Genomic DNA, 23,510 nt, shown 5'->3' on the forward strand with positions numbered 1-23,510 from the left:
TGAGGATGGTGACGGACAGCAACTTTTGGCGGATCCTCAAAAAAAACGGATGCAACGGACAGCAATCCGTCACAATCCGCCATTAATGAAAGTCAATGGAGAAAAAAAACGGATCCTCAAAAGAAAATTGAGGATCCGTTTTTTTCAAAACCTGGCGGATTGTGACTGATTGTAAAAAACTGATGTGTGAAAGACAGTTAATCAACGTGCACTTGCAAGCGTGGATGGACTACAAAACCTCAAGTAGCACATGTGCACCTGCTCCGACTGAAGGTAGCCAGCAACGCTCCATCTCTTCCCCCACTGTAAGACCACCGCCACTGTTAAGCACACCACCAGCACTAAATGTTGAGGTGTCGTTGCAAGGCCAAAGCACTCAGGGAAACACAATGGTTTTGCAACACAACACTGAATCTAGGCCATCACCACCAATACCATCACCAACCCCCTCTCACTCCGTCCGGTCCACCGCTACTTCCCCCATATGCAGCTCTCCAGTTCAGCTCACCCTACCAGACACTCTGAGTAGGACAAGAAAGTACCCATCCTCTCATCCGCGTACACTGTGTTTGAATGCCTACATTGCCAAACTAATCTCATTAGAGATGATGCCCTACCGTTTGGTTGAAAGCGAAGCTTTCCGCGACCTCATGGCCTACGCAGTCCCATGCTATGACCTACCAAGTCGGCACTTCTTTTCTCGAAAAGCCTTCCCAGCCCTCCTCCTGCATGTGAGAGACCGCATTGTCCATGCACTCAAGCAATCAGTGAGTGGAAAGGTGCACCTCACAACAGATGCATGGTCCAGTAGGCATGGCCAGGGCTGTTACGGGTCCATCACTGCGCACTGGGATAATGTGGTAGATGCAGGCTCCACAGGGGACAGTGGCGGTGGAACAGTGCTGCCTAGCCCATGGTATAGGAAACAGTTGGCTGTAGGCTTTCGACCCTCCTCCTCCATAAGCGAAAGCTCGTCCACAGAGCGCAGACGCACGAGCATTTCATCCACAGCTGGCAGTGTTGCACACGAGGCGTCCCACTATCGAACAGCTAGTGGTAAGCATCAGCAGGCTGTGTTAAAGATAATGTATTTGGGCGACAACAGACACACCGCGGAGGTACTGGCCGACTACTTACAGCGACAAACTGAGTAATGGCTGGGCAGTCTACATCTTGAGCCAGGCAAGTTAGTCAGTGATAACGGCCGTAATTTTGTGGCAACCACAGCCAGTGCAAAACTCACACACATACCTTGCCTGGCTCACACTTTGAACCTGGTGGTGCAGTGCTTCCTTAATAATTATCCAGAGTTAACATCCCTGCTCCATAAGGTGCGAAGACTGTGCTCGCACATCCGTCGCTCAAACGTCCACTCCAGTCGTATGCAGAAGCTGCAGCGATTGCTCCACCTCCCCAACCACTGCCTAATCATAGACGTTGCAACAAGGTGTAACTCCACCCTGCACATGGTTGAGAGGCTGTGCGAACAGAGGCAGGCTGTAATGCATTTGTGGGAGAATACACGGGCAGGCAGTTTCAGGGAAGACATGGAATTGTCGGGTGTGCAGTGGTCAAAGCTAAAAGACCTTTGTAAAGTCCTTCAGTGTTTTGAGGAATGCACACGGCTGGTAAGCGCAGATGACGCCATCATAAGCATGAGCATCCCACTTACGCGTCTGCTCATGCAAAGTTTGATGCACATTAACGATCTGGTGTCTGCTGCGGAGGAGGAACAGGAGGAGGAGGGAAGCCTTGCTGACAGTTAGCCATTGTCTGGTCAGGGAACTATCCTGGACAAGGTGCAGGAAGAAGAGGAAGAGGAGGTGGAGGATGAGGGGAATGATTATTTTGGGCAGGAGGATGCTTCTCAGGGGGCAAGAGAAAATGTTGGCGTTCCAAGGTCAGGTACAGTGTTTGTGCATGACTGTAGGGATGTAGATTTGCCAGAAAGTGCTCCTCCACCCAGCAGTGGCAGTGCATTATTGACACCTGGAACATTGGCCCACATGTGCGATTATGCCTTGCGGATCCTAAAAAGGGACCCCCCGCATTGCCAAAATGATGAAGGATGACAACTACTGGCTGGACAGCATCCTTGATCCACGCTACAAAGGCAAATTACACAACATCATTGTAACAAATGGAAGCTGAGGCAGAGATGGTGAAGATCACATTCATTTTTATTTTTTAAAGTGGAACCTCGGGACCATGGTCCGGGGGGGGCTCCGAAGGGGGCGTGACTAGTGAGCCCCAGGTTCTCATAGTAAAGCCCCTCTAACAGGACCAGAATGAAATACCCGGAGGACACAGGTGCTACCTCCAGTTAGACCCCGAATACGTGGCAGCTGTCCCAGTGGGACCAAAAGGGATAACAGTAGTTGCAGCAGAGTCCGTAATGAGATGGGTCCTTGATCCGGGTAGTTGGTAAGGAGTCGGTTCCAGTGACCTTCACACAGTCCTTGGACTCGGATGGCTGTTGGCGGAACGGGATGACTTTCGCCCAGATGGTTGCAGATATAACCAGGAATACTGACCAGGATAATAACCAGGATACTGATACTCTGTGGAGACAGATAGCATTAGACAATGCACAGAGACTGCAGACGCAGCGCAGACAAGATAGCATAAGAACCGGATGTAGCAATGATTGACACTCGTTGCTTTGGCGCTCTCCCTCTGGAGGAGAGGCCAGAAATACCAGCCAGTGCGATGCCATTGGATAATTGCACTTTTTGAAAAATGCACGCTGTCCCTTTAAGAAGGCAGGAGAGCACGCGGGTGGGACCTAATAGCTCTAGATGCAGATCTGCCGACAGGACGCCAGGAGGTGAAGGCAGGGGAGCGACCTGAATGCTGAGCAGCAGCATGAGACACAGAGAAGGCAGGCTGCTGCCTAAGGACAGCGTGCGAGGCACGAGGTGAGTGCCCAGAACAGGGAGCAGCGGCAGACCTGGACGCAGCGCCAGGACGGGGACCAGGTGTAACAGTAGCAGACCTGGGTGCCGCGCCAGGACAAAGGCCGGGTGTAACAATCATGCCACAGGAGAACCTAGAGATAATATTGGCTAACAAGCAAGCAACTCTGGTAAACCGTTTGTTTGAGGTTTTCCCAGCACACAGCGGTGGTGCTGGTTCTCCCACGAGCCATAGTGGGCACAATGGAAGAGGTGTTTGTGATGCACCCAGCCGAAGTGGCGTTGGAGACAGGGGTTTAATGACCATGTTGTGGAATGATTTCTCAAGTACCACTCAAATGACTGCTAATACTGCATCGATTACAAGTGACAGGAGACAGCAGTTGTCAACTATGGTTACAAACTACTTCTCCCATATCGATGTTCTCCCTCACAGGTCATTCCACTTTGACTATTGGACCTCTAAACTGGACACCTGGCCTGAATTGGCACACTATGCCTTACAGGAGCTCGCTTGCCCTGCTGCTAGTGTGTTATCTGAAAGAGTCTTCAGTGCTGCTGGATCAATCCTGACAGAAAAAAGGACCCGTCTGTTGACCCAAAATGTTGATGATCTAACCTTCATTAAAATGAACCATGCATGGGTTTCAAAGAATTTTGTCCCACCTTCCCCTGATGACACATAGGTTGCCAAAAAACTGCTTCGCTTTTGTCCTCCTCTTCCTCGGACTTGCCCAATTCCGCCATTTGCAGAAGCTGAATGTCCAGCCTACACATCAACGTATGCCATTTTTTAAACCTCCCTAACTGGGCTGCCCACCCCCCCAAGAGCTGGGGTCAACACCTGGCGCACCCGGGCGAGTGCCGTTGCTCTGAACAGGTGGATGGGCCCACTGATGGTCGACGGCACTGGCACAGGGCCCCTCATAGTACAATGCAGTGTCTCTGATGGTGGGGGGGCCCACTCACTGTCAGACACACCAGCGTACTGTGAGGGGCCCTGTGCCAGTACCATCGCCCATGAGTGTGCCCCCCCTGCTTGGTCATGGCCACAGCACTTGCAAGTTGCAATGCTTACCTCTCCCTGCTCCACCGCTGTGTAGCCTGGCCAGTTAAATCCTTCACAGGGACGGCCACTATAAATTTGTTGTATTGATTGATGATGTTTAAGATGTAGCTATGGCCTGTCCTGCTGGCCTCTACCTTCAGATGATCAATGGCTACCATTTGTAATGGACGTCAACTTACAAGCGGATGCAGTGGTGCTTTATGATCACCTTTCACAGTTGTGATAGTCACAGACGTGTCACATTCCTGCTACCATTTTTCAATGTCTCCCTGTGATCACAGTTTGATGGAGACGAGTAATGGTGATGTGATCCACGCTACTATGATAAAGCAATCCTTTCTTCACAAAGAACATTTTTTGCTGTCTCCACAGACACAGTAATTGAGGGTCTGCATCGCCTCTGCAACATCTATCGGGAGGTTTTCCCGCGATGAGTAATTCCCAAATTTTTGCTAACACTCGACTTTCCGTCTGTACTTGTATTCATTTAGTTTCCTGTAGCGGAGAGTCTGGACTGGCTTACTGGGATTGAAATATATACGAAGATTTAAAAGTACCACAACATTGTATACCGTTGTACGCTTCGAATACCTTTCCCTTTTTCTACTTCTGGTGTCTGGTGTGAATTTCTAATTCTGGTGTAATACATACTGAGACTGTGAGTGTCTGTGTCTGACTCCGGAAGTATAGACGGAAATTTACAATTACCACGAGACTGGATACACCTGGTATGTGCTGATACAGTACCTTTGTTCAAAATTTTTTATTACGGTATCATCTATAGTGAGTGGTGTTGAGCGATACCATCCGATATCGTGAAATATTGGATCGGATTGGATCGGACCGATACCCAAAAAGTATCGGATATCGCCGATTCCAATACCGGAAACCAATGCAAGTCAATGGAACACAAATATCGGAATTAAAATAAACCCTTTCTTTCCTTGTAGGTTAATTCCACATGAAGAAAAACAACTAATAATAATGTAGAATGTATTGGGGGAGGTGGAGGAGACATTAAAGGCATAGAGGTTTAGCCCAATCAAATGGAATAGCAGGAATTAACTTTTTTTTAAGACGTTCGGAGTTACAAAGATATTGACTATGTTAACCGTTTTTATATTTTGTCAGATATGTGTGTTTCACTACTTCCATGCTCTTCACCTTCTTTTTTACTTCTCCCACACTTTCTCCTTCATCATCCTCAGCAGCAGCAGCAGCATCTTTTTCATCAACTTCTTCTTCACCTTATTCATCTTCTTCTTCACCTTCTTCCTATTATTCTTTTTTTTTACATTCTTCATATTCTTCTTATTCAACTATTATTCTTCTTCATATTCTACTTCTTCATCTTCTTCCTATTCTTCTTCTTCATCATATTCTTATTTGTGACAGACATTCCTGTGGTTGTTATCTATAAAAGTTTGAAGATTAAACCAGCTTTTGGCTGTTTTTGGCTTACATTGCTGAAACAGCCTCCAGCTCTATCACCTCCTCTTCTGAAGTTTCAAAAAAATGCAAGCACTGAGTCGTCAGTGCAGGCTTCAGGTCAGGCGCAACCCCTTTCCTTGTGTCCTTCACCCACACCAAAAGTGAAGGATGCGGCAGCACATGCTTCAGATTACTCCATGGAGCTCTTTTCACATACCATGCCTGGGTTCATTAAAAATGGGGCCCATCATATACTGGAGCATTCCAAAATGGGGGACATCAGACACTGGAGCAGCATTTACGGGGCCCATTATACACTGGAGCATTAGAAATGGAGCCCATTATATGGAGCATTATTAGGGCCCATCATACACTGGAGCATCATCCATGAGGCCGATCATATACTGGAGCATTCCAAATGGGGGGCATCAGACACTGGAGCAGCATCTATGGGGCACATTTTACACTGGAGCATTAGAAATGGGGCCCATTATATATGGAGCATTATTTGGGCCCATAGCACACTGGAGCATCGTCCATGGGGGCCATCATATACTGTAGCATTATGTGGTGTGAATATATATTGTATGGAACATTATATGTGACCAATTATTCTGTATGGAGAAATATATGGGGCTCATTATTCTGTATGGCACACAATGTGGTGCAATTGTACAATTTAAAATAGATCAGTCATGTCATGTAAGCAGTGAAGTATTTGTCATTGTACTATACCTATATTTCTGTGCCGTATCGGAGCATCATGAGTTGTAGTATGTGTTAAAGGGGCGCACTGACACTCTTTGGCCCAGGGCACACGAAAACCTGGAGCCAGACCTACCCCCCCACAACTTTAGCTAAATAACCCCCAGTTTTCAATGCGCAACTATTATTATGAAGTAAATTAAGGTTGACAACCTTCAGTAATAAGAATTAATGTTTTTGGCATTGAAATGGGCACTGTAGGTGTGTTTATTGGCCTCCACTCCCTGCCGACTTTGCTTCCCCATTGTGCTTCCCCATTGACTTTCATTGGGTTTCAGTCGGCCTCCGACTTTTCCCGATAGTTGGCCGATTTCGTTCGACCCGACTTTTGCGAAAGTCGGGTTTCATGAAACCCGACTCGACCCTAAAAAAGGCAAAGTCGCTTATCTCTACGTCCAATAGAACGTATATTTTCATTTCACAGCCTTTATAAAATATCCTGTATACCTCATTGTACAGTGGCATGCAAAAGTTTAGGCACCCCTGGTCAAAATTACTGTTATTGTGAACTGTTAAGAAAGTTGAAGATAAAATGATCTCTAAAAGGGCTAAAGTTAAAGATGACACATTTGTTTTGTATTTTAGGCTAAAAAGTAATACACATGGTAATTTTTTCACATTTTGAAAATTACAAAAAGAAAAATGGTCCAATGCTAAAGTTTGGGCACCTTTGGAGATTTGTGTGCTCAGATAACTTTGACCAAGGTTTCAGACCTTAATTAGCCTGTAAGGGATATGGCTTGTTCACCCTCAATGTTAGGAAAGGCCAGCTGATGCAGATTCCACAGGTTTAGAAACACTAAGCCTCCTCTAACCTTGTGCGAAAAAACAGCCACCATTGGTTCTTTTAAGCAGCTGCCTAGCACTCTGAAAATGAAAATGGTGGAGGCCCACAAAGCAGGAGAAGGCTATAAGAAGATAGCAAAGCGTTTTCAAGTTGTCCTTTCCTCAGTTCAATATGTAATTCAGAAATAGCAGTTTACAGAAACAGTGGAGGTCAAGATAAGGTCTGGAAGGCCAAGCAAAATTTCAGAGAGAGCTGCTTGTAGGATTGCTAGAAAGGCATATCAGAACCCCCACTTGACTGCAAAAGACCTTCAGAAAGATTTAGCAGATTCTGGAGTTGTGGTAATTGTTCTACTGTTCAGAGACACCTTATCAAATATGGCCTTCATGGAAGAGTCATCAGAAGAAAACCTCTCCTGCACCCTCACCATAAAATTTAGCATCAGAGGTATGCAAAAGAACATCTAAACAAGCCCAATGCACTTTAGAAACAAGTCCTGTGAATCCTTGAAGTTAAAATAAAACTCTTTGGTCGCAATGATCAAAGGTATGTGCAGAGAAAAAATTGCATAGAATTTCAGGAAAAGAACATCTCTCCAACCATTAAGCATGGGGATGGATCAATCATGCTTTGGAGTTGTGTTGCAGACAATGGCACAGGGAACAGTTCACAGGTAGAGGGAAGAATGGAGTCAATGAAATTTCAACAAATTCTTGATGCAAACATAACACCATGTGTAAAAAAGCTGAATTTGAAAACAGGATGGCTTCTACAAATGGATAATGATCACACACATCAAAATCCACAATAGACTACCTCAAAAGGCGATAGCTAGAGGTTTTTCAATGGCCCTCACAGTCCCCCGATTCGATCATCATTGAAAATCTGTGGCTAGTCCTCAAAAGAGCAGTGCATGCAAGATGACCCAGGAATCTCACAGAAATGGAAGAATTTTCCAAGGAAGAATGGATGAAAATCCATCAAACAAGAATTGAAAGACTCTTGGCTGGCTACTAAAAGCGTTTACAAGCTGTGATATTTTAAAAGGGAGTGCTACTAGGTACTAACTATGCAGAGTGCCCAAACTTTTGCATTGGCCTATTTTCCTTATTGTGATTTTTAAAATGTAAAAAATGACAATATATAAATTTTTTGGCCTAAAATGCAGAGAAAATGTGTCATCTTTAACTTTAGCCCTTTTAGAGATCATTCCATCTTCAACTTGCTTAACTGGTCACAATAACAGTAATTTTGACCAGGGGTGCCCACATTTTTAAATGCCACTGTATTACTTGACGCATGAATGGTCCACCACTGCGTTACTCTTCTTTTTTAGATACATTTTTCATATATGTTCGGATTCTATAATAAAGGAATTGGTTTATTTGAGACACTAATGTACCATTTGGTTCATTTTTATATTGTCTTCTTTTTAGGCTACAAACAGTGGTCTGGCATGTATTAATAATAATAATAATAATAATAATAATAAATTTTATTTTTATAGCGCCGACATATTCCGCAGCACTTTACATTTCAGAGGGGATTTGTACAGACAATAGACATTACAGCATAACAATAATCACATACAGTAGATTATAACAAATACCAAGAGGAATGAGGGCCCTGCTCGCAAGCTTACAGTCTATGAGGAAAGAGGTAGACACGAAAGGTGGGTGGTAACAGTTGCCCTGATTGTATGAACCAGCCATAAAGTGTGTGACAGTACAGACACAGAGGGCTAATGGATGCATAAAGCATGTGGGAACATGATGCGGGAAATCTGGTTATGGTAAAACTTTTGGCTGTGCCACACAGGGATAGTTTAGGTTAATGTGTTGAGGCGATAGGCCAGTCTGAATAAATGCGTTTTCAGGGCACGCTTAAAATTGTGGGGATTGGCGACTAATCGTATTGACCTGGGAAGTGCATTCCAAAGAATTGGCGCGGCACGTGTAAAGTCTTGGAGACGGGAGTGGGAGGTTCTGACTATTGAGGATACTAACCTCAGGTCATCAGCAGAACGGAGGGCGCGGGTAGGGTGGTATACTGAAACGAGGGAGGAGATGTAGGGTGGTGCTGAGCCATGGAGGGCTTTGTGGGTGAGGGTAATAAGTTTATACTGAATTCTGGAGTGGATGGGTAGCCAGTGTAATGACTGGCACAAGGTAGAGGCATCAGTGTAACGATTGGTGAGGAATATGATCCTGGCTGCAGCATTCAAGACAGATTGGAGAGGGGAGAGTTTGGTAAGAGGGAGACCAATTAGAAGAGAGTTACAATAGTCCAGACGAGAATGAATAAGAGAAACAGTAAGAGTTTTTGCAGAGTCAAAAGTAAGAAAAGGTCGAATTCTAGAAATGTTTTTGAGGTGCAGATGACAAGAGCGAGCCAGTGATCGAATGCGGGGGGCAAAGGAAAGCTCAGAATCAAGTATGACCCCAAGACAGCGGGCCTGTTGCTGGGGAGTAATAGTGGAGCCACACACAGAAATAGCAATGTCGGGTATAGGTACATTAGTAGAGGGAGGAAACACGAGGAGTTCAGTCTTTGACAGGTTCAGTTTCAGATATAGTGAGGACATGATATTAGACACAGCGTTTAGACAATCGCCGGTGTTTTCTAGAAAGGCTGGCGTGATGTCAGGAGAAGAAGCGTATAATTGGGTGTCATCAGCATAGAGATGGTACTGGAAACCAAATCTACTGATTGTTTGACCAATAGGGGCAGTGTACAAGGAGAAGAGGAGGGGGCCTAGAGCCGATCCTTGGGGGACCTCAACAGTAAGGGGAAGGTGAGAGGAGGAGGAACCAGCAAAAGACACAGTAAAGGAGCGGTCGGAGAGATAGGAGGAGAACCAGGAGAGAACGGTATCCTTGAGGCCAATGGAACAGAGCATAGTGAGGAGGAGCTGATGATCCACCGTGTCGAATGCTGCAGAGAGATCCAAGAGAATTAGCATGGAGTAATGACCATTTGATTTAGCTGTTAGCAGATCATTAGAGACTTTAGTGAGGGCAGTTTCAGTGGAGTGTAAAGAGCGGAAACCGGATTGGAGAGGGTCGAGAACAGAGTTTTCTGAGAGATAGCGGATAATACGGGAGTGGACCAGGCGTTCCAGGAGTTTAGAGATGAAGGGAAGATTAGAGACAGGTCTATAGTTAGCGGCACAGTTTTGGTCGAGGGATGGTTTTTTAAGTAGTGGATGTATGATGGCATGCTTAAATGAGGAGGGAAAAATACCTGAAGAGAGAGAGAGGTTAAATATTTTAGTTAGGTGAGGGGTGACAGCAGGGGAAAGGGACTGGAGGAGATGTGACGGAAATGGGTCACTGGTGCAAGTAGTTGGGCGAGAAGATGCAAGGAGGTTGTCCACTATTAAATTAGGTTAAAGAGGTTGTCCACTATTTTATCATTGATGACCTATCCTTAGGATAGATCAGCAATGTCTGATTGGTTGTGGTCCGACACCCGCACCCTCATTGATCAGCAGTTATTGTCTTCGGCGGCAGCCAGAACTGCTCAGTTACACAGCTGCACAGCTCATTCAACCACATAGTGGCCTAGGCCAGGCACTACACATCCTCAAATTAAATCAATAGGGGGCCTCTGTGCAGTACCCAGCCGCAGCCACTATTCCATTGATGGAGCTCTGTTGTGCAGCTCCGTAATGGAGCAGTTCCAAAAGTCTGCAAAATCGAGAACAACTGATAGGCGGGGATGCTGGGTGTCAGTCCCCGACTGATCAGACATTGATGACCTATTCAAATCAATTTTTCAAGCTGCCCTTTCCTCAGTTTGTGTAGCGCCACTGTCCTGCATGCTGCCTCTCTTCTCCAGCATGAATGCCAGCTTACTCACTGCCTACCTTTAAACACTTACTACTTCCTATGTATCTACTGCTGCCTAGGGTGCACATACGGCATTCAGATCCCCGGACACTGTGCTTAGGAAGTGCACTCATGCTCCCTCTTTCTTAAAGGGGCCGCGCATGCCGTCTAAATGTGTCCCCAGCCAATAGCTTGATGACACCTTCTATTTAACACAACTCCTCCACATTGAAGGTGCCTGAGGAATGTGGTTAGTTATCCCTTAGCTTGCTTGATAGCTGTCAGGTACCAGTACCCATCAGTCAGTCTACCTGTCCTGTACTTGTTCGCCCATACTTGTCTGTCTATCTCAGTTTCAGCCGGTCCAGTCCGCACCTGCTCATGTTCATCTGTATATCAGCCGTCCGAGTCTGCAGCTACCAGTGCTTTTCTGTATATCAGCGAGTCCAGTACACACAAGCCAGTGCTCATCTCTACATCAGCTTGTTAAGTCCACACCTGCCAGTGCTCATCTATATATTAACTGGTCCAGTCTGCATCTGCCAGTGCTCATCTTTACATCAGTGGGTCCAGTCCGCACCTGCCGGTACTCATCTGTCTACCAGCTGGTCCTGTCCAAACCGGCCAGTTCACATCTGTCTACCAGCCTGCCCAGCCCACACCTGCCAGTGCCTATTTGTATACCAGCCAGACCAGTCTGTATCTGTGATCACTGTGTACCTTCAGAGCCTGCCTGTATCTGCTGTTCCTTCATCAGGGCCGTACCTGAAACAGGTCCCTTGGGGGTCAGCTGCTGCTTGTCCGTGGCCTGTCTTAGAGTACACCTGATGTTCATTGGGAGCCAAGCCTAACCTCACCATCAGAGCCTCTAGTGAAGCATAAGGTGCTCACATAGGTATGTCCCTCCAGGATCTCCTCGGACCACGGCATAGTGGTTCCACCACTCCCGTTACAGTTTGAAAGTTCGAAATGTAATTAAGAAATGGCAGTTTACAGTGGAGATCAAGATAATGTATTGAAGACCAAGTAAAAATTTCAAAAAGAGCTACTTATGGGATTGCTAGAGAGAGAGACATATTAGAACCTGTGTTTGACTGCAAAAGACCTTCAGTAAGATTTAGCAGATTCCGGAGTTGTTGTGCAATTTTTCTTGTGTTCAGAGACACCTCCACAAATATTTCCTTCATGGAAGAGTAATCAAAAGAAAACCTCTTCCTCATCCTCATGATAACATTTAGAGTCAGAAGTATGCAAAAGAACATATAAACAAGCCTGATCCATCTTGCAAGCCAGTCCGGTAGACCAATGAGGTTAACCCCTTCACTACCAAGGGTGGTTTGCACGTTAACTCCCGGGCCAATTTTTACAATTCTGACCACTGTCCCTTTATGAGGTAATAACTCTGAAACGCTTCCATGGATCCCGGTGATTCTGACATTGTTTTCTCGTGACATATTGTACTTCATGTTAGTGGTAACATTTCATTCATATAACTTGCGTTTATTTGTGAGAAAAATGGAAATTTGGCGAAAATTTTGAAAATTTCGCAATTTTCCAACTTTGAATTTTTATGCCCTTAAATCACAGAGATATGGCACGCAAAAAAGTTTATAAGTAACATTTCCCATATGTTTACTTTACATCAGCACAATTTTGGAACCAAAATTTTTATTTGTTAGTAAGATATAAGGGTTAAAAGTTGACCAGCGATCTCTCATTTTTGCAACACCATTTTATTTTTACGGACCACATCACATTTGAAGCCACTTTGAGGGGTCTATATGATAGAAAATACCAAAAAGTGACACCATTCTAAAAACTGCACCCCTTATGGTGCTTAAAACCACATTCAAGGAGTTTATTAACCCTTCAGGTGCGTCACAGGAATTTTTTTAATATTTAAAAAAAATTAACATTTAACTTTTTTTCACAAAAAAATTACTTCAGGTTCAATTTTTTTTATTTTACCAAATGTAACAGGAGAAATTGGACTGCAAAAATTATTGTGCAATTTGTCCTGAGCACGCTGATACCTGATATGTGGGGGGGAACCACTGTTTCGGCGCATGGCAGAGCTCAGAAGGGAAGGAGCGCCGTTTGACTTTTTCAATGCAAAATTGGCTGGAATTCTGATCGGACGCCATGTCGCGTTTGGAGAGCCCCTGATGTACCTAAACAGTGGAAACCCCCCACAAGTGACCCCATTTTTGAAACTAGACCCCCTAAGGAACTTATCTAGATATGTGGTGAGAACTTTGAACCCACAAGGGCTTCACAGAAGTTTATAATGTACAGCGGTACAATTAAAAAAATCATATTTTTTCCACAAAATGATCTTTTCACCTCCAATTTTTATTTTCCCAAGGGTAACAGGACCCTAAAAGTTATTGTGCAATTTGTCCTGAGTACGCTGATACCCCATATGTGGGTGTAAATGACTATTTGGGCACATGGCAGAGCTCGGGAAGGCAAGCAGCGCCATTTGACTTTTTTGGCTGGAATTGAGATCGGACACCATGTCGCGTTTGGAAAGCCCCTGATGTACCAAAACAGTGGAAACCCCCCACAATTGACACCATTTTGGAAACTAGACCCCCCAAGGAACTTATCTAGATGTGTGGTGAGAACTTTGAACCCCCAAGTGATTCACAGAAGTTTATAACGCCCAGGCGTGAAAATAAAAAAAATTTTTTTTTCCACAAAAATGATTTTTTTGCCCCCAAATGTTTATTTTCCTAAGGGCAACAGGAGAAATAGGACCCCAAAAGTTGTTTTGCAAATTGTCCTGAGTAGGCTGATACCCCATATGAGGGGGTAAAACACTTTGGGTGCATGGCAGAGCTTGGAAGGGAAGGAGCACCATTTGACTTTTTCAATGCAGAATTGGCTGGAATTGAGATCAGACGCCATGTTGCGCTTGGAGAGCACCTGATGTGCGCAAATAGTGGAAACCCCCAATTCTAACCCTAACCCTAACCCTAGCCCTAACCCTAACCCTAGCCCTAACCCTAATGGGAAAATGGAAATAAATACATTTTTTTAATTTTATTATTTTTCCCTAACTAAGGGGGTGATAACAGGGGGTTTGATTTACTATTTATGGCAGTTTTTATGTTTGGCGGCTGTCGCACGCTAAAAGATGCTTTTTATTGTAAAAATAGTTTTTGCATCACCACATATTGAGAGCTATAATTTTTCCATATTTTGACCCACCGAGTCATGTGCGGTCTTATTTTTTGCGGGACGAGTTGACGCTTTTATTGGTATCATGGTCGGGCATGTGACATTTTTTGATCGCTTTTTATTTTGTTTTTTGGGACGCAGAATTTACAAAAACCAGCGTTTCATGAATTTCTTTTGGGTGGTGCGTTTACGCCGTTCCGGGTGCGGTAAAATTTATAAGGTGGTTTTATTCTTCGGGTCAGTACGGTTACAGCGATACCTCATTTAGGTCGTTTTTTTATGTTTTGGCGCTTTTATGCAATGAAAACAATTTTATATAAAAAATAATTATTTTTGCATCACTTTATTCTGCGAGCTATAACTTTTTTATTTTTTCGCTGATGATGCTGTATGGTGGCTCGTTTTTTGCGGCACAAGATGACGTTTTCAGCGGTACCATGGATATTTATATGCGTCTTTTTGATCGCGCGTTATTGCACTTTTTGTTCGGTGGTATGATAATAAATCATTATTTTTTGCTTCGTTTTTTATTTTTATTTTTTAAGGGGTTTGCTTAAGGGGTTAACTATTGGGACAGTTTTATAGGGCGGGTCGTTACGGACGCGGCGATACCAAATATGTGTACTTTTATTGTTTTTTTTTTTTATTTCCAAAAAATGAATTTATTGGGGAATATTTTTTTTTTTTTTAATTTATTTAGCGATTTTTTTTTAATTATTTTTACACTTTTTTTTATTTTTTTTTTACTTTATTACAATGTCCCAGGGGGGACATAACTGTCCTGTGACAGATCGCTGATCTGTCACATCACAGATCATTGTGACAGATCAGTGATCTGTCACAGGCACTGCACAGGCTTCCTCATGCCTGCGCTTTGCAGGCACTGAGGAAGCCAGCTTCCTGCAGGCCCCCGGAGGTCCCCGTCGCCATATTGGATCCGGGGACCTGCAGGAAAGGAGCCCCCCGCAGCAGCGCTGCACATTGCGCTGCCGTGGGGGGCTCAGGGAAGCAGAGAGGGAGCCCCCTCCCTGCCAATGCTTCCCTTTAACCCCCGGTACACCGCGATCGTGTTTGATTGCGGTGTGCAAGGGGTTAACGTGTCGGGGGCCGTCCGTGACCGCCCCTGACACATTGTGCCGGGTGTCAGCTATGATAATTAGCTGACACTCGGCCGCGATCAGCGGCGCTCACCATGTGGGCGCCGCTGATCGCGATGACGTAATATTCCGTCCATGGTAATTAGGTCCATGGTCACATGGACGGAATATTACGTCAATTGTAGGTAAGGGGTTAAAATAGAACTCTTTGGCCACATTGATCAAAGCTATGTGTGGAGAAAAAAAGGTTCAGAATTTCAGGAAAAGAACATCTCGCCAACCTTTAAGCATAGGGAGGATCAATCATGCTTTTGGGTTGTGTTGCAGCCAATGGCATGGAAACATTTCACAGGTAGAGGCAAGAATGGATTCAATGAAATTTCAACAAATTCTTGATGCAAATGACCTGGGAATCTCACAGAACTGGAAGAATTTTCCAAGGAAAAATGGATGAAAGTTCGCTAAATGAGTTGAAACACTCTTGGCTATAAAAAGTGTTTACAAGCTGTGATACTTGCAAAAAAGGGATGCTGCTAGGTACTAACCATACAAACTTTTGAATTGGCCCATTTTTCTTTTTGTAATTTTTAAAATGTAAAAGGTGAAAAAAAATATATATATATATACTGTATATATATATATTATGTACAGTATATATTTATTTGCCTAAAATACAAGGGAAATGTATCATCTTTAACAGTAGCCCTTTCAGAGACCATTTCATCTTCAACTTGCTTAACTATACAGCAGGTGAAATAAGTATTGAACACATCATCAAATTTCTTAGTACCGGTAATTATATTTCTAAAGGTGCTATTGACATGAAATTCTCACCAGATTTTGCTAAAAACTCATCTAATCCACACAGGCAAATAAATCAAATCATAGATGTTCATAACTTGTTTTGTGTAATAATGAGAAATGATAAGGGAAAAAAGTATTGACCACGCTTACTGAAATGTATTTAATACTTCATACACAAGGCTTTGTTGGTGATGACAGCTTCAAGGCGCATCCTATATTTAGAGACTAGTGACATCAGTAGCGTAGCTACCTAGCTACCGGGGGGGCAAAGGGGGCGGTGGCCCCGGGCCCCGCACTCTGAGGGGGCCCACCCGGAGCTACGCTATGTGACTGTATCGGCGAGCACATCTTGCCGATATAGTTATACTCTGTGGCAGAGCTGGGAAAATCGATATGGGGCCCCTGAGGACGTGGTGGAGGGCCCTGTACAAGCAGTGGGCCAACCCGCTTGTCATCGCAGGGTCAACTGTATCGGCTAGATGCCAATACAGCTGAGCGCATTGATAAGAGAAGGAGCATTACCCTCCCTTTCTCATCATACCCCTCTCAGTGTCAGACGTCACAGACGCCGACGCTGATAGTGGGTCGCGATGACGTCAGTACTCAGCGCCCACTGCCTGGAGATGTGTGGGCACTCAAAGCACTGCGGGATCATCAAGGAGGAGAGGAGAGGTGAGTGTTGGATTTATTTTATACTATACAGGCTGCCATTAGGGGTGCATTATACTGTACTGGCTGCCTATTGGGGTGCATTATACTATACTGGCTGCTTATGGGGGTGCATTATACTATACTGGCCTATGGGAAGTGCATTATACTATACTGGCCTATGGGAAGTGCATTATACTATACAGGCCTATGGGGATTGCATTAAACTATATTGAGGACTATTTGATACATTATGCTATATGGGGGCTATCTAGGGGGCCATCATACAGTGTGGGGATTACAGTGAAGGAGCTATCATGCAGTATTGGGGCCATTAAGCCATTTGGGGGCTACTAAGGGGTCAGTATACTGTGCGGGGGGTACATTTCAGTGAGGAGTCATCATGTTATGTATAAGAGAGCATCATACTGTGAATAGGGGAGATAGGGGAGCTGTACAGGGGGGAGATTCGGGACATTATTAAACGTTAAGTGGGCACTTATTGTTATAGGGAAAATCAGGTTACTGTGACTATCAAAGAGGCACACAGGGCACTATTACTTTCTAGGAGGCAACATGTGGGCACTGTTTTCTAGGGAACTTGCGCCTAGCATTACTATATTCTAGAAAGTTGCTTTAGAATTTAGTGGGCACAGAGAACCACACAGCAGGTGCAGTAATAGGGACACATACGGCAGCAGCATTGGGGTACCAGTAGGATAAGGGGTTTGTGCAGGTTGGGAATAGATGGTGACGTGCTGAAAATATGAGAAGTGAAATGTGTCTTTGTTGTAATCTCTGCAGACAAGTCCTGCGTGGAAGAAGTTGTGTCGGTCTGGGGAAGATGGAAAAGACCGGAAAAGTAAACAACTCCATCAGAGAGAACATCATCTGTAAGTCACCATCTGTAACTGTACTTTGATCTGTTGTATGTTCTGTAGGACTGGTATCTACCACGGACCATATGGCGGTAATATCAATATTGATCTTTATATAGAGATTAGTTTCAGTAGCATCACTGTTATCTGCTGAGGTTCTCCTACATCCACTATTAGGGTGCGTCACCCAGTTGTAATCAAGGTTACCTGGTAAGGGGCCCATTCAGAAGCTTCACCCCCCCAATGAACCAAAATCCTAGCTATGCTGCTGAGTGGCATGCATTGCTCAGGTGTGATATCAGCCCATTCTTCCACACAAAGACTCTTTAAATCCTGAAGTTTTCATGGGCTCCTTCTATGAACTATGAGCTGTAGTTCCTTTCTGGTCAGGTAATTAGCTGGGCCATTCTAGCAGTTTTATCTTCATTCTCTGAAAACAGTTGAGAGTTTCCTTGACTGTGTGTTTGGGATCATTGTCTTGCTGAAATGTCTACCCTCGTTTTATTTTCATCATCCTGGTAGATAGATGCAGATTTTTTATCAAGAATGTCTCTGTACATTTGTCTATTCAGCCTTTCTTAAATCACATTAAGTTTGGCCGTGGCGTATACTGAAAAACTGTCCCATAACATGATGTTCCCACCTCCAAACTTCACTGTTGGTGTGGTGTTTTCATGGTGTTGTGTAGTGCCTGTTTGCCTCCAAACATGGTATGTATTATGGCACTCAAAGAGCTCAATTTTGCTCTCATCTGGCCAGACTATATTCTCCCAGTATTTCATAGTCTTGTCTATATGTTGTTGAGCAAACTATAAATGTGCTTGAACATGTTTTTTGTTCAGCAATGAAGTCTTGTGTGATGAATATGCATACAGGCCATGGAGGTTGAATGTATTACCTATAGTTTTCTTTAAAACAATTGTGCATCTTAAATCAATTTCTTTCTGTATCTCTCCACAGCTGGTTCTTGGCTCTTGGACAACTCTTCTGATCTTTTTAATCCTTTGTCTGGAATCTTGCAGGGAGTACCTGGTCGTGGCCAGTTTGTGGTGAAAATATGCACTTTCCAGATTACAGCCCCAACACTGGAACCTTCAGTAGTTTAGAAATTCCTCTGTCCCCAATGTCATCAACATGTTTGGCAACAATAAGGTTGTGAATGTCTTGAGGCAGCTCTCTGGCTTTACTCATCATGAGCTGTTTCTTGTGTGGTGCCTGGGTAGTGAGTCACCTTTTTATATGCCATCAGTTGAACCAGCTGATATTATTTTTTACTATGTGGCAGGATTGCTTTCTAATTACTGACAGATTTCAGCTGGTTTCATGACTTTCCATGGCTTTTTGCTCCTCTCTTTCTTCATGTGTTCACTACTTTTTCCTGTGCCATTTCTCATTATTATAGTTACAGTAACTTAATGTATGCACACCTATAGTTTGATTTATTTGCCTGTGTGAATTCAAATGGGTTGTTACGGACATCTGGTGAGAATGTCATGTCAGTAGCACCTTTAGAAATATATTTACTTAGAGAAGTGTAGCGCCAAATCATAACTATTACTTTTGCAATTACTCTTAGGGCTCATGTACAAAACAGAGTCCTATGCATGGACTCTATATGACAGTATATGGAGCCTGTGCAGCTCCTGTCCTGAGTACAAGATTTATGTATGGAGATAGTTTCCGCTAATCGGAATACCTTCTTATGGAGCATGCCATGATGTGCAGAGGTATAGTAGAGGCTTGATTCACTTCTGTGGCAGCCCTATTACTGCTCTCTACACAACATGATCAATTGCTTGAGCCCTTGGTGAACAAAAATGCCTTCTATAAACTCCTTTCAGTATAATTTACCAGTTTGTATGATTAATGGCACCATCATTTACTACTAAGCACACTGCTATCATTTACCAATGTAGCAAATCAAATAACAAAAAAATATATATTTCAAAGCAGAAAATTAGTGACTTGTATTTAAATTTTTATTTAAATATTCACTAGACATAACAACGTAATGCATTTTTGCAATATACTTTTGCAACAGTTGAAAGCAGCTTCTAAAGGATCATGAGCTGAGAATTGAAACAGCACTGCCCAGTAGTATAGCTACCAGGTGGGGCAAAGGGGGCGGTCACCCTGGGCCCTGCGCTCTGAGCCACACTACTGTAACTATATTGGTGTGAGCAGCGTGCCCATACAGTTACATTCTGCTGCAGAGCGGGAAGACTCGATCTCCCTGCACTGCCTCCTGGACGCTAGGGGGCCCTTGAGCAGGAGAGCGAGTCCTGGTGCCAGTACCGTGTCCCCACCCATCATAGCAAATTCATTTGTGTCAGCTGGATGCCAGTACAGTTGAAAGCTATGATGAAATAGGGAGCGACAGGCTCCATCTCCCATCATACGCCCTCTGTGTCTGACATCAGTAACACGGACATTGGCACTGGGCACGATGATGTCAGTACAGGGAGTGCATTATACTACATATATTATACTATATAAAGGCCTATGGGGAGTGCATCATATAATGGAAGTATATGGAGAGTGCGTTATACTATATAGAGGTCTATTGAGAGTTCATTAATCTATATTTAGTCCTATGGGGAGTGCATTATACTATGTAGAGGCCTATTGGGAGTGCATTATACTATATAGAGACCTATGAGGAGTGCATTATACTATATAGAGGTCTATTGGAAGTGCATTATACTATATGGAGTCCTATGAGGAGTGCATTATACTATATAGAGGCCTATTGGGAGTGCATTATACTATATTGAGGCCTATAGGGAGTGCACTATACTACTATACTATGTAGAGGCCTATTGGGAGGGCACTATACAGCGCCGTTTTGACGCTGCGACGACCTGCATAGAATGCAACATGTTGCATTTTGTTGCGGTCGCCACAGTGTCAAAACGAAGCATGCGGGCGCATCCGCATACATCCGCATGGCCTGCGTAACCAATGTTAAAGATAGGTACGCACGCCACATGCGCATGCGGAGCTGAACGGAGGAGGTTCGGCAGTGGACGGAGCTTCACGGAGGAACTGCGCAGCCCTCCGCAGCGCTGACATCCGCAAATCTGAACCTACCCAAACATAGGCAATGATGTTTACAACTACAGTGGTGCACCCTAATCATAGCAGGTAAAGGGAAACCTCGGCAGATAACCATGCTGTTATTGAAAAAAAATACTATACAAAGAACAAGACCAATATTACCACCATATGGTGACCTTATAGTGGTAGATACCAGTTCTGCACAACATATGAGATTACAGTACAGTTATAGATGCTGACTTATAGTTGAGGATCTTTCTGAAGGAGCCATTCACCTTTCTCTTCTTTTCCATCTAACACCATGGCAACTTGCAGCCAGGACTCGTCGTGCAGATATTACAACATAGACACATTCCCAGCATCATCCCCATCTACTCCCAACCTGCTCAAAACTCCCCATCCTGCCGCTGCTGCCATACGTGTCCTTGTTACTAATAATGCTAACCACTGTGCCCCTTATAAAGTAAAATGCCTCATTCATGCCCTCTAGATGGTAAAATTGCCCCATAGAAATTAATGCCCTCTGTTAGTGCCCTAAAAACTAATAATGTCTTCTGTACAATATGATATGATACACTGAGTGTTGCTATTATGTAATAAAGCCTTTTTAGTGCCCACTTAATACTGACCCCTGAGTTCCCCCAGAAAAGTAATAGTGCCCCAGGAAATTTATAATACAAAAAATAAATACACATACACAGAGCCTCCAAAGCCCCCAACACAGTCTGACCTCTGATACATAGTATGATCCCCAAAACACAGCATGATCCCCACATACAGTATAATCCCCCACAATCCCCACACATAATATAATGCCATCACAGCTCCCTCAAATACAGCATGATCCCTCTACATACTTCATTATCTCCCTCAGTCAACATGTTCTCTCACACAAACCAAGATCCCACCAACTGCATGATCCCCCACACAACATGATCTATCACATACAGAACGATTCCCCCACATACAGCCATCCACACATAGCATGATGGTCCCAAAGCCCACCCAAACAGTATGACTCCCATATATCCCACACACAGTGTGATTGGCCTTCATCAGTCTTCACACAGTCTAATGCCCCCACACATTGTATGTTCCCCACGTAATAAGATGCCACCTCATTCCACCAAAAAGTACTGAGTATTAAAAATAAAACTAAACACCATAAACTCACCTAACCCGGGGTGGACTTTGACGTCCTGAGCACCATCTTGCAGTTCTGTAGGCTTTGTCTTTCTGCTCTATTGCAGAGCATGCCGATACAGCTATAAGTGGTGGTTGCTCCAGGTCGACCGCTATGGGGTGGTCAGGGCTTCCTAAACCCTCTGGTAGTTATGCCACTGAATCAGCTGTAATCTGTAAAACCAGAGGCAGCAACAAGTGTTCAATTCTACTTCAGTACCATTGCAGATAAAAATAAATCATCTTCCTACTTAAATAAATGAGTTGTTACCAAAAAAAAAAGTATGCCTACTTAAGATGTACAAATTCAAAAGAATGAAATTCAGCACTAAATTGGGCAAATTTTTGGTGCAGATTTGACTGCTGAAAAATTGTAGTTTTTCTTTTTTTTTCCATATTTGGACACAGGAGCTCCTGTCAAAAGGAGTATGGGCTGAGATGGCTATCCGCCAAATGATTGGTGGAAGCATTGTTTGGCTGACAACCATGTAATGTGTATGGCGAGCCTTAGGCTAGGTGCAGATGGCCGTATATCCTCTCATCTGAGAGGATTGGGTCGACTATGCAAATCACACTCTGATCAGAGTTTACTCATAGTGTGATCCAATTCTTTCAGATAAGGAGGGGATGGTGAAAAAAAAAATTATGTTCTCCATTAAATAAAAAAAAACAAATCTTTATATAGCGCTAACATATTCCGCAGCGCTTTACACACATCATCACTGTCCCCGATGGGGCTCACAATCTAAATTCCCTATTAGTATGTCTTTGGAATGTGGGAGGAAACCGGAGTGCCCGGAGGAAACCCACACAAACACGGGGAGAACATACAAACTCCTTGCAGATGTTGTCCTTGGTGGGATTTGAACCCAGGACACTGAGCCACCGTGCCACCCAGTTTTGTGTCAGTCCGTAGAAATCGGACTGAACTCAGATGCAGTGCAGTCCGATGGGTTCCAACCACTCATTGACTTGCATGGCCAATCCGAATATCGGATCAAACTCGGACATGTTGCGATTTTTTTCCAGGGAAAAAATTGGACATGTACACCACCCTATAGGAGAACATTGTTCCGAGTGTGATCAGATGTTTTGTCAGCTCGCATTCGGACCCAAAATATGGCCATGTGCATGAGCCCTTAGGCTGGGTTCAGATGGCCATAATCCGGCTCTGTGGTGATCGGATTAGTTTAATCAAACATAGCAAGTTCAGGTATTGCAGTACCAAAGAGGCCGCATTTCGGCAACGAGAGAAAAGCGTTACAGAATATGAAGATTTTCCTTTTCCCCGCAACGTTAATTTCTCGTTTTGTTCCTTACCGAATAAAATTCAGCATAAACTTTGACAAATAATTTTCTAAAAAAAAAAGCATTCGGGGTGTTTTATACATTTACAAGCTTTATTTTGTCAATATAATCTATATTTCCGCATATTGTTTTTTGTCCTTTCATCGTTATTAGACAGTTACAAGGATATGATTAGATAAATGTTTAATAGCATAACATGTTTTTACTCGAGCCTTCCCATAGGATCCATAGAACATGAATTCATTCATTAGGCTTTAAAATGTCAGAGAATGCAGACAGCCACGGTAGATTTCCAAGGAAGCTTCACAACCACAAAAGGTAATTTTTATTATTTTTTTTACAAAAACAGAAAAAAAAAAAAAAAAACAACAGAGCTGTGCAGTTTATGTATTTAAAAAGGTGGCGATGCATTATGGATTCATAGCTGGAATTATAGGCCGGCTATTGATTTTGGCATCTTTGTTCTTTATATTGGAAAAACCTTCAGGGGTCTGAATGAGTAGAAAGAGCAAAGCATGAGACCGAACAGGCGCAGCTGCTATAAGGTAATGATTAT

Source organism: Dendrobates tinctorius, unplaced genomic scaffold (genome assembly GCF_039654945.1).
Source record: "Dendrobates tinctorius isolate UK_male_01 unplaced genomic scaffold, ASM3965494v1 ptg000020l, whole genome shotgun sequence".
In the NCBI taxonomy this organism is placed as follows: Eukaryota; Metazoa; Chordata; class Amphibia; order Anura; family Dendrobatidae; genus Dendrobates; species Dendrobates tinctorius.